Source organism: Arvicanthis niloticus, chromosome 9 (genome assembly GCF_011762505.2).
Source record: "Arvicanthis niloticus isolate mArvNil1 chromosome 9, mArvNil1.pat.X, whole genome shotgun sequence".
In the NCBI taxonomy this organism is placed as follows: domain Eukaryota; kingdom Metazoa; phylum Chordata; class Mammalia; order Rodentia; family Muridae; genus Arvicanthis; species Arvicanthis niloticus.
The window spans coordinates 60,599,204-60,611,439 of NC_047666.1; positions in this window are offsets into that span (position 1 = coordinate 60,599,204).

The window sequence follows — 12,236 nt, forward strand, 5'->3', positions numbered from 1 at the left end:
TCATCTGTTGCTGCAGCTACTAGTCTGCCAAGAATCCTCCCTCTCAGAAATTTAAAAAAAGCCAGGCGTGATGGCTCATGCTCATAATCCCATATTCCCATTACTTAGGAGAATCTTTACCATCCTGAGCTACAGAATGATTCTGCCCACCCCCCACCTCCCGCCCCCAAGCCTGAGCTGGTGTGAAAACCTGCCCCCCCCCACAGAGCTATACATATGCAATTTAAAAACAAACAAGCACCAGCTTTCTATTTTCAGTTGCCAGGAGCAACATCGCAACATCTGAGAAGCCATTTCGGTGGTCAGTCAGGATGAAGGAACATTGTGGGAATCAGAGTGCAGACAGGTAAGCCGAGCTGAGAAACGGACCATTCACTAGCAGCAGTGGCTGGCATCCAGGCCAGTTCCCTGGGCATGTTCTGCCTTTGCTGATGGAGGCGATCGCAGCATCTGTGTGGCCCGGGAGGGAAGCCAGAGGGAAGCCGGGAAGGTGCGGGGAGCCAAACGAAGGGAGCACTGGAAACCTCCTACAACGTGAGCTAAGCACATTGGGCTGGAGAGATGCCTCAGTGGTTCAGAACACTCATTGTTCCTGCACAGGACACAGCTCACAACCATCTGTAACTCCAGTCCCAGAGATCCGACATCCTCTTCTAGCCTCCCCCATCACCAGGCATGCGCACGGTGCACACACACATAACATGCCGACAAAGTAGACATACACATCAAGTAACAAATATTTAGAAAGTTATTTTAAAGGAAACATTTTAAAGGTTTTTGGTGGGGTTTTTGTTTGTTTGTTTGTTTTTATGCAAGGTCTCACTTTGTAGCCAAACTGGCCTGTCTTGAACTCCAAATGTAGCCCAGGATAGCCCCTCTGTCTGTCTCTATTCCCTTGGTAAGACACAATTTTTTGAGAGTCTACAACAAATATTCAAACTGCATAACTTAAGTGTTCTCAAAGTTTAATTTATTTTATCTGCTGAAGGACTAGGTTGATTTCAGTCCTTTGCTATAGTGAATAAAGTTCAATAAATATGGCGTATAAATATCTCTATGGCAGGGTATGAAGTTGTCTAGATATATGCCCAGGAAGGACATAGCTGAGTCATGTGTAGTTCTATTTTTTTTTTTTTAATTTTTTTTTGAGAAATCTCCAAATCGATTTCCCAATGTCTGTATCTATTTATTTACTTACTTATTGAGACATGGTCTCCCTACAGTTCTGGCTATAGACCAGGCTGACCTCACAGAGATATGTCTGCCTCTGCCTCCCAAGTGCTGGGATTAAAGGTGTGTACCCCTACTTTCAGGTTAGGGTTCTTTCTTCTTTGCATGCCTCCATTTTTTTTTTTTTTTTGGTCAGGTTTGTTGATGAGAGCCATCCTGAGGGGGCTGAGGAGGCATCTTAAAATATTTTTAATTTATCGATATTGAAGGCTTTTTGTTCTTGTTGTTGTTTCGAGACAGGGTTTCTCTGTGTAAACTTGGCTGTCCTGGAACTCTGTAGACCAGGCTGGCCTTGAACTCAGAAATCCGTCTGCCTCTGCCTCCCAAGTGCTGGGATTAAAGGTGTGCTCCACCACCGCCGCTGCCACCCTCCACCCCCACCCCCGACTGAAGACTTTTAAAAGCTAGTTTCATTCCCTTGGCATTTAATTTCTGCAATCCTTTATACATTTTGGCTATCAGCCCCTTGTCTGGAGTGCCGCTGGTAGATTTCACACCATTCTGTCGGCTGCCTGTCAGTGCTGCTGATGGCTTCCTTTGCTATACAGAAACTTACATCTCCATGTAGTCCCGTGCTGACACTTGGAAGTCTGTTTGTGAGGCTGGAGCTGAACTTGCTTTGATCCTCCTGCCTTTTCCTCTAGTGCCTAGGATAACAGGAGTGCATCACCCTACAGGCCCTGGGGGAGGGGGTTCTAATTGGGCCATTAATCTCCACTGAGAGTGGAGTCTTCCTGGCTTAAACCCCTCCTAAGAACACTTGGGAGGGACACCATCACCTCCAAGGGAAGGGTTTCATCAGATGGGTTTTGAGAACGGTCAGATATTCCAACCATAACAAGTGTTACAGAAGCTAAACAGGAAAACCTGAAATCTTAGTATTTAGGAGGATGAAGCAGGATGAACTCAAGTTCAAATCTAACCTGGGCTACTTAGTGAAAGCCTGTTTTGTTTTGTTTGTTTGTTTGTTTTTTTAAAAAGCAAAGAGATGGGGAGTGCTGGTATATCATTTAATCCCAGCACTTGGGAGACAGTGGAGGTGGATCTCTGTGAGTTCAAGGCCAGCTTGGTCTACACAGAGAGTTCCAGCCCAGCCAGGGCTATATAGTGAGATTCTGTCTCAAAAAACAAAGAACGCGGGGCAGTGGTGGCACATGCCTTTAATCCCAGCACTTGGGAGGCAGAGGCAGGTGGATTTCTGAGTTCAAGGCCAGCCTGGTCTACAGAGTGAGTTCCAGGACAGCCAGGGTTACACAGAGAAACCCAGTCTCAAAAACAAACAAACAAACAAACAAACAAAAAAACAAACAAACAAACAAAACCCAAAGAACAACAGCAACAACAAAACACCCCCCCAAATCCATATACTTGTAAACTGGCCATATTATATCAAGATTTTTCAGTGAGTAAACTTTTTCAAGTATGAGGTTATACTAAATAAATATTCTGTGTGTTATAAAAAAAAATAAAACAAACAAAAACTAGGGCATACAGATCTCTGCCGCTCCCAAAATATGCCTCTGGCCAAAGCTTTATAGGTTCATTTTAATGAACACGGAATTCTGTATTAAGGCAGCATTAATTTCACAGGGGTCTGTGACAGCAATGCTTATCATCTCAGGCCTAGTGAGGATTAATTAATAATGTCTTAATGCTTCTGATGGGAAATACACTGGTCAGGAGGTTTTCTGGGAAGATAATTGGAACTGTGGAAAGAAAAGCAAAATTCAACATCATCTGCCTCAGCTCTCTAGGGCTCTGTGCTTGGGGCGGGGGTGGGGGGTGGGGGGGTGGGGGTGGGGGTGGGGGGGTGGGGCATGGCTCGGTGACAGAGCGCTTGCTCAGCGTTCTTGAGGCCCTGGTTTAATCCCAGACACTGCAGACCTCTTCTCCAGGAGACACAAGAGTGTCTTGAGTACCAGGTATACTGGACCCCAGTTGTTTTATTTTGTTTGATACGGTCTCCTGTGGGCCAGACTGGTTTATAATCCTCTTCCTCGGTTTCCCGTGTGTTGTGCTTACAAGCTTGCGCCAGCACGCCCAGCTAGACTGCTTATATTTTTCCGTGTCTACTATACATGCAGTGGTCATTATTGACTGGGGAAGGGGCTACAATCGGACAAAACCAATGTCCAGAAAGTGCTGTGTGCACTTAGAAAAGCTAACACATGCTTGTCTCCTTCCAGTTAAGAGCCAAATGCTTTAAATATTCTATTATCATCACCCTGCACTGGAATTTTCCCTGGAGTCCAGGACCACTCGAGGTGGAATGCTGTCACGTGATGGAGCGGCAGTCTGGATCTGCCTTGCTTTCCTTTCTCAAGAGCCTCTGCTTCTCCCTACTCCGGGTTTTCTCAGCTGACAATCACTAAATTAACTATCACTCTTGACAAGACTAGGAAACTTGATTGGACATAGTCTAGTGTTTCTGAGACCCTTGGGTTCACTCTCCAGCACAAGTTAGGAAAGCGGCTACTGAGTGTCGATCCAGGAAGGGCGATGATCCCAGAAAGGAGGAAGATAAGATTCCTACGGAAGTCCTGATACCAGGACTGTTCACCTGTGAGAACACAGGACGCTGGACTGTGGGCTCTCTTCTTGATCCTAGAGGCCTGGAAGTGACCCTTCTCTTGGGCTGTGAGTCTGAAGTTTAGAAGAAAGGTTATCTCAGCAGCATGCAACTTTGCCGATAAAGCTTTTCCTTCTTTCCTTCTTTCTTTCTTTCTTTCTTCCTTCCTTCCTTCCTTCCTTCCTTCCTTCCTTCCTTCCTTCCTTCCTTCCTTCCTTCCTTTCTTACTTTCTTTCCCCTGAGACAGGGTTTCTCGTGCCCTAGCTATCCTGAACCTTACTCTACAGACCAGGCTGGCCTCAAATTCAGAAACCCCGCCTGCCTCTGCCTTCGGTGTTGGAATTAAAGGTATGCATCACAAATGCTCGGCAAGAGATCAGTGCACACGGGTTCTACATTCAAACTAGAAATGTGAGGTCTCTCTACTGCTTGGCTATGTCCCTGCCCTGTACAGGTCTTTTCTGTAGGATCACTTCAGTAATCTCTCCCCGTTTTGAACAATCCACAGATCCACAACTACAAAGAGCATGTTTCCTGTGTAACGGAAACAGCCAAGTTTATATAATATTGAAGAAAATGCTTCTAAAATGGGGAAGGGGCTTGAAGCCAGCCTGAGCTATATGGCAAGACCCTTTCCATGTGGAAAGAAAGAAGAAATTTATTTCCAGAATTTTCCCAATCAGCTGGGTGAAGAGAACTCAACAAAAAGAATTCTTATGAAATGTTTTTTTTTCCCAAGTATCTAAAGCCAGTCTTTCTCCTTAGTGACTCACTGTGTTAGTTAGAGATAGTGAGAGTCAGAATGCACAGGACAGTAAGGAGCTGGCACGCGACAGGTGACCAGCCCAGGAGCCTCGGCGGTTGCCTGTCTCTATTTCATTGTTGCTCTTACTGTGAGGTACTGACTAGCTTCTTGATTTACTGTGACTATTAAAGGAGAGTACCTGAAAAGCACTAATAAGAGTGTCGGGCACATAAAAACAAAACAACAAAAACAAGAGCAGCAAGTGCACTAACCTCTGAGCCATCTCTCCAGTTCTGTCAAGATTTTAAACATAATATCTGGTATTCAACTGACAATAATTAGACAGTAACAAGCTAAGACCTGGGTCCAGCACTAGCTCAGTGGGTAAAGAAAGGCCCTTGACTACCTGAATTCAATCCCAAGAAACCCACACTGGAGAGAACCAACTCCCCCAATTGTCCTTTGGCCTCCATATGTGCACTATGTCATATGTACACCCCCTGCCCCCCCACACACAAAATAAATAAATGTAAAATGTAATAATAATAAAACAGAATTTGACTTAAAACAGAAAACAAAATAAATTCAGGCTCAGAGCTGAGGACATGGCTCACTCAGTTAGTAGAGTATTTGCCTAGCAGTCATGAAGCCTTGGGGGTTCCACCTACCCCACCCCACGATACAAACTAGTCATGGTGGCCCATGCTGGTGCTCAGGAGACAGATGCAGGAGTATCAAAAGTTTAAGGTCAACCTCGGCTGCATAATGAATTAGAGGCTAGCCCCGGCTACTTGGGATGAATTAGAGGCTAGCCTGGGCTACTCGGGATCCAAGTAAATCTGGACTCAGACCTAAACTACCTATAAGTAACTAACTAAAACGTTCAAAGTCATAACCACAAAAATAATTGTTTGTTCAGAGGAAGTAGACTCCTTGCTGACTCACTCACCCTTTGAGATGCCTTGCCTGCCCTCTCCCACCGTGCAGATCACAAGCCAGGAACGCTTACTTACTAAGGGTCTTGAGTCCCCTGAAAGTATCTGCCTTAACCACTAGCTTTTCCTGAGATAACTGAGACTGAAGTGACTAAAAACCCATAGGTATGAGCCACTATGGTGACAGGCACGCTCGTGGGAGCCTGAGACAAAAGGATAAGTTCAGTCCAGGAATTCAAGGCCATCCTGGGCAGCACAGCAAGGCTCCTCAAAAATGAGAGAGAGAGAGAGAGAGAGAGAGAGAGAGAGAGAGAGAGAGAGAGAATCCAACTGGGGACATCAGCTGTATGTATGAATTCTCCTGACAGTACAGTCTTCGTGGCCTGTATCTCTTCAAAGAATGCACCTGCGCACTGCCCAGAATGAACTCAGTAGTCCCAAGGATTCTTGTTCTCACCATTGAAAGATTTCAAAGGAAGATGGACTGAGGGGAGATGGGCAGAATCCATGTACTGAAACAAAGGCAACTGTGCAAAGCGCGCAGGCACTGACTAAGCAGCAGAAGGCCACACCCCCTGGGGGGGGCATAAGCCCATACTGATGAGGAGATGTTACTAGAACATCAAGATCTAGGCGTTCCCTGCGGAGAGGTGCAGAATACAGTGGCAGAGTGACATGCACCCTGTGTCCAGAGAAGGCCCTGGCCAGGCAAGCTACACTGGTACCTCATTGTCTCTGTCTCCCTGGCTGCCCATGCCACTTCAGTCCTAAGACTCTGGCACCATTTGTCCCTCTCAGGACCCAATCCAAGGTTCCCAGCCCCAGGAAGGCTCTTCCAGCATTAGGGGTGGTTCTGGCAGCCTCTCTGAGCTGTGAGGTTTGGAATCAATGGAGCAAGGCTCAAGAGATGGCTTTACCTGTGGCTGCTTTGCGGGCTAGGGTCCTTGAAAGGGAGATTGGTCTGGGTGTCAGGCTGCCTGAACTTGTCTGCCCCCTTATCAGGCTTTAAGGACTTCCTCGATGATGGGCCAGGCCTACATTCTGGGTTCATATAAAACTTAAAAAGACAATAAATCTCTTTAACTTGCCAGTAACAGCAAAACAAATTACAACCAAACTAAAACACAATACTAGTACTGAAAGATAAAATAAAAAGCTCCTATGTGAGCCAATGGGATGACTGGTTCAGTGGGTATAGAGACTTGCCACCAAGCCTGAGACCAATCTAAGCTGAGTCCAATCTAGGCGACCTGCAAAATGGAAGGAGAGAAGTGACTTCCTAAATTGTCTTCTGGCAGGTGTATCCCTTGTACAACACACACACATGCACACCAATTTGTTTGTTTGTTTGCTTACTCTATATGGGTATTTTGTCTGCATGCATGCACACCAGAACAGGTGAGATCTCATGAGACTACAGTTATAGATGCTTGTGAGCCATCATGTGGTCCTGGGAGTTGAACTCCGGTACCTTGGAACATCAGCCAGTTTTCTTAGCCTATGTCTCCAGCCCCTAGCTAAAGCTCTTTTAGATGCTAAGACTTTAGCATCTAAAAACTAACAGATTTAGACTAAATCTGTTAAGACAGCTGTTGGGACAGGAAGGTGGGAGTTTGAGAGCAGTAAAAACTACAGGCCAGATCCTATCTGAATGGACATGGTCAAGTGAATATAACATTGAATTAGGAAGACTTGAGGAACTGGGTATGGTGAGTGGAGACACCTGTAATCTCAGCATTCTGGAGACTGAGGCAGGAGGATTACAGTTTTTATTTTATGCACATTGGTATTTTGCCTGCATGTATTCTGTGTCAGAGTGTCAGATCTTGGAATTACAAAGTGAGATGCCTTGCCATGTGATTGCTAGGACTTGAACCCAGATCCATCTGGAAGAGCAGTCTGTGCCCATAACCACTGAGCCATCTCTACAGCCCCATTTCAAGGTGTTCTCAGACAATTCCTTTGATTTTTGATCAAGTTACAGCCTTATCCCAGCTCATCCAGACAGGGTCTCTCTGTATTGTGTAGCTCTGTCTTAGGATCCCATATATAGACCAACCTGGCTTTAAACTCACAGAGATCCACCTGCCTCAGTCTCCAAGGTACTGGAATTAAAGGTGTGGACCAACATGCTGGCCCACTTGAATCTTTTCAATAACAAGTATGTCAGCCTGGAGAGCTGGGGGCATTGTTGCACACCAGCCTAGCACTCTTTTCTCCACCATGACTGTCCATCATGCTATATGTGTCCTTATGCTTCGTCTTGATGGGCCTGTTAATTCTTCAGTCCCAGCATTCAGTTTGTGCACCATGCATCCCATTGCTTTGCAGCCTTTGTTAGCATTTGAAGATGTGGTGCTGGCCACGAGCCCTTCAAGGTAACTGCTAACATAGTGATAATGGCTTCCAGAGTCGGGGCAGTTTTTTTTTTTTTTTTTTTCTGGGCCCCAGGAATACAGTTTTCAGCCATATTTGTAAACAAAATATTAGTGGACTCATGTTTCACTATGTTCTTTATAGGGTCAGCTACAGAAAACCCTTGTGTGTAAGGCTTGGTCCATGCTACGCCAGTAAGAACCATCACAGTGGAAGGCAGGCCTGAACGTCAGGATCTTAATGCTGCCAGACTCCTGCCCAATGTCCTGCAGGTGTCTGGGGAAGAAGAGGTACTGAAGGTCATCTGGCCCATCTGGCCCCACATCTTGTCTTGTGTGTGTGTGTGTGTGTGTGTGTGTGACATATACTTCCTCTTAGGTTTCATGCTAAATGAACATCACTCAGAAATGTTTTAATTTGGAGAGTTGGTGAAGAGTTTGAGGGGTATTTTGATATTCTGTCTTGTTTTTTTGTTTGTTTGTTTGGTTTGGTTTGGGTTTTTTTTGTTTGTTTGTTTTGTTTTTGAGACAGGGTTTCTCTCTGTAACCTTGGTTGCCCTGGAACTTGTTCTATAGAACAGGCTAGCCTTAAACTCACAGAGATCTGCCTGCCTCTGACTCCCAAATAGTGGCTTTTTACAGGTTTGGTCCACGATACGTGGTATGCCATCCAGGACTTTATGTAAACACCAACCAACCTCACGACTTCATCTGCAGGCTATGGTTTGTTCTGGCTCCAACACCCACAGTATTGAGAGTGAAACACACTTGTCTCAGGCTTGGCAGTTTGCAGAATGCCCTGTGCCAGGCCTTTGTGGGCGGGAAAGACTTCAACAGGACTTATAAAGCAGTGTTCACAGAATATTTCCAGCAACAGAACTTTTCAGGGCCAGGACTGTGGGTTATCATGAAGCTGAATCCTCTAGGACTCTAGACAGCAGGGAAACAGCAAGAGTGGTGCTTTTTAGGTGTTTATGAACTGCCTAGGGACGCTATCCAAATGCAGACAGAGTGGGTGCTGGTACTCCATTTAAAACCTGTGTCTCGTGCTAGTCCAGTGCATCCTGAATTTTAGTTCAAGCTGGGGATGTAGCTCAGCTTGTAGAGTCCAGAGAACTCTGGGAGTGCCTAAAACAGGCCCTGTAAATCCCCAGCAGTGTATAAAACAGGTGTGGCAGTACAGCCTGAAACAGCCTTGAGGAGGAGGAGCCGAAGTCCTTGTCTATACAAGGAGTTCAAAGCTAACCTGAGCTACATAAGGAAAAAAGACCTGGGCTTGGTGGTTCACACCTTTAAGCCCAGCACACAGTAAATAAATGTAGGAGGCTCTGAGTTTGAGGCCACCCTGGTTTGCATTGCTAGTTGGCTGGTTGGTTGGTTGGGGTTTTTTGTTTGACAGGTCTCCTATAGCTCAAGCTGGACTTGCATCTCTGATCATCCTGCCTCCATCTTCCCAACACTGGGATGTGATAGGAGTGGTTTCTATGATGGATGGAGAACTCAGGGCTTTAGATGTGGCAGGCCAGCACCCCAACTGAGCCACACCTCTAGCCTGTGATGAAGAATAATTTTATTCTGCCAGTCAGTGCTTTTAAAAATGCTGGTGGGGCTGGAGGACAGCTCAGTGTGTGAGAGCACTGTCTGCTACTACAGAGGACTTTGGGGTTCAATTCTTAGCCCTACATGACAGCTTGATGCCAGAGGGAATTTGAGGTCCTCTTCTCCTCTCCATGTGCATCAGGCACATACATGGTACACATACATACATTTAGGCAAAACACCCACACACATTTCAAAAACAAGCAAACCTTGCCTCCACCTCTTGATCATCGCATGGCTCAAGCTTTTTGCAGTTGATGGGAATCAACACAGAGACCCACGACGGGACAGTGCAGAGGGAGAGACTTCAGAGCACTCAGTCCTACATAGGATGTCTTCATTTGCCCCTCAAGGGTCAGGGACCTATGCAGAAGAGGAGGTGGGACATTTGTAAGAGCCAGAAGTGGTGGATGAGTCCATGGTAACAGCCTTCCAGACAGGACAGGACTGCCATACACATGAACTCACGGAGACTGTAACAGCACACATAGGATCTGCATGGGTTCAAGGCAGATGGGGTCCCAGCACTGAGAGAGGGAAGTAAAACACAGGTCCTATCCAAGACAAGAAGCTATTTGCAACTGATACCTTCGGGTAAAAGGAAAATCATTTTTTTTTTTTCCTGGAGTGTCACAGGATATATCAACTACAGTCCAGGGCAGGCCCCAGGTCCAGAAATAGTTGGCCAACACAAATTGGACTCCATGTTTTAATTGTTTGTTTTATGGTGTGTGTATGTGTGTATGTTTCCTTCTGTTTTGTTTGGCTTTGTGTTCATGTGTCTTTTCTTTTTTTCTTTTTTTTTTTCTTAGAGACAGGGTTTCTCTGTGTAGCCCTGGCTATCCTAGAACTCACTCTGTAGACCAGGCTGGCCTCGAACTCAGAAATCTGCCTGCCTCTGCCTCCCAAGTGCTGGGATCAAAGGTGTGCGCCACCACTGCCCGGCATGTTCATGTGTCTTTTGGAGTGTTTTTATTTATTTATTTATTTATTTATTTATTTATTTATTTATTTTTGCTTTTTTGAGAGATAGAGAAGAGAGAACATGAAGTTGGATAGGTAGAAAGGATCTGGGAGGAGAAAACATGCTCAAAACATATTTAAAAAAAAAAAAAAAAAGCCAGGTGTGGTGTTCCACGTCTTTAATCTCAGCACTCAGGAGGCAGAGGCCGCTGGATCTTTGTGAACTCTAGGCCCACCTGGTCTACATAGTGAGTTCTAGGACAACCAGGGAGATAAAGTGAGGCCAAGTCTTAAAAACAAAAATGATTTTGAATCATGGATTCAGAGGTTCAAGTCCATGATCACTAGTGCCATAGCTAATAGGCCTGTGAAAGGCAGAGACATCACATCAGAAGGCCATGACAGGGGAAAGTTGATCACCTCTTGGGGATCCAAGAAGCAAAGATAATGAAGAGAGGAAAAAAGGGTACCCTTGTAGGGAGGCCCAGAGTAACCTATTTCCTCTGCCTAGCACCCACCCCTAGCTTCCACTATCCCCCAATAATCCCATCATGTTATGACCACTTCAATAGATTAACCATCAGTTGAGTCAGAGCCTCCGCAATTCGGTCACTTCCTTAAAGTCCCACCTCTCAACATTGCACTGGTGACCAACATGTTCATTTTGAGGCACATTATCCAAACCACAGGACTAATCTACTGATTCATTTACTCAGCCTGCCACGTTCCATTGTCTTCCAGACAGAAGGCAGCTGTCCCAGGACCATTTTAAAATAATTTATTAACTTCCAGGAAAAATTTATAATGGACAGCTTATCTATCTACATTTTTTTGTTTTGTTTTGTTTGGTTTGGATTGGGTTTTTTTGTTTTGTTTTGTTTTGTTTTTTTTATAGTTCCAGGGGAGGAAAAATATCTTCTTAGATTTCTATGATCTTTTGGGTATGTGTGTGGTATATGTATACATACATGTGATGGTTATTCCTGATTGTCAACTTGACTACATCTGGAACTAAAACCCAAAAATGAAAGAGCACATCTATGAGGGTTTATTTGTTTGCTTGTTTTTGCTTAATTTGAAGTAGGAAGTAAGATCTACTTCTGCCGGGCGGTGGTGGTGCACGCCTTTAATCCCAGCGCTTGGGAGGCAGAGGCAGGCGGATTTCTGAGTTCAAGGCCAACCTGGTCTACAGAGTGAGTTCTAGGACAGACAGAGATACACAGAGAAACCCTGTCTTGAAAAAGAAGAAGAAGGAAGAGGAGGAGGAGGAGGAGGAGGAGGAGGAGGAGGAGGAGGAGGAAGAGGAGGAAGAGAAGAAGAAGAAGAAGAAGAAGAAGAAGAAGAAGAAGAAGAAGAAGAAGAAGAAGAAGAAGAAGAAGAAGAAGAAGAAGATCTAATTCTAATTTAGAACTGTCTTTAATCTGGATTTTGAGGTGGAAAGACAGACCTTTAATCTGGGCCACACGTTCTGCTGGAAACCCATATAAGGACATGGAGAGGGAAGCTTTTGCCCTTTGCCTGCTTGCCCTTAACTTGCTAGTGAGTTCACACCTTCACTGGCATTAGAGACTACTTCTTTGGGATTCCAGCAGATACTGAAGACCAGATACTGAGACATCCAGCCTGTAGATGAGAAACATTCTTGAACTCTCTGATCATGCTCAGCCATTGTTGTATTAGCTGGGTTGCAGCCTATAAGTCATTATAATAAATCTCCTTTCTATATACATAGAGAGATTCATTCTGTAAGTTCTGTTACTCTAGAGCAGTGGTTCTCAACCCAGATATCTGGTAACTGATACAATTCAGAACAGTAGCAA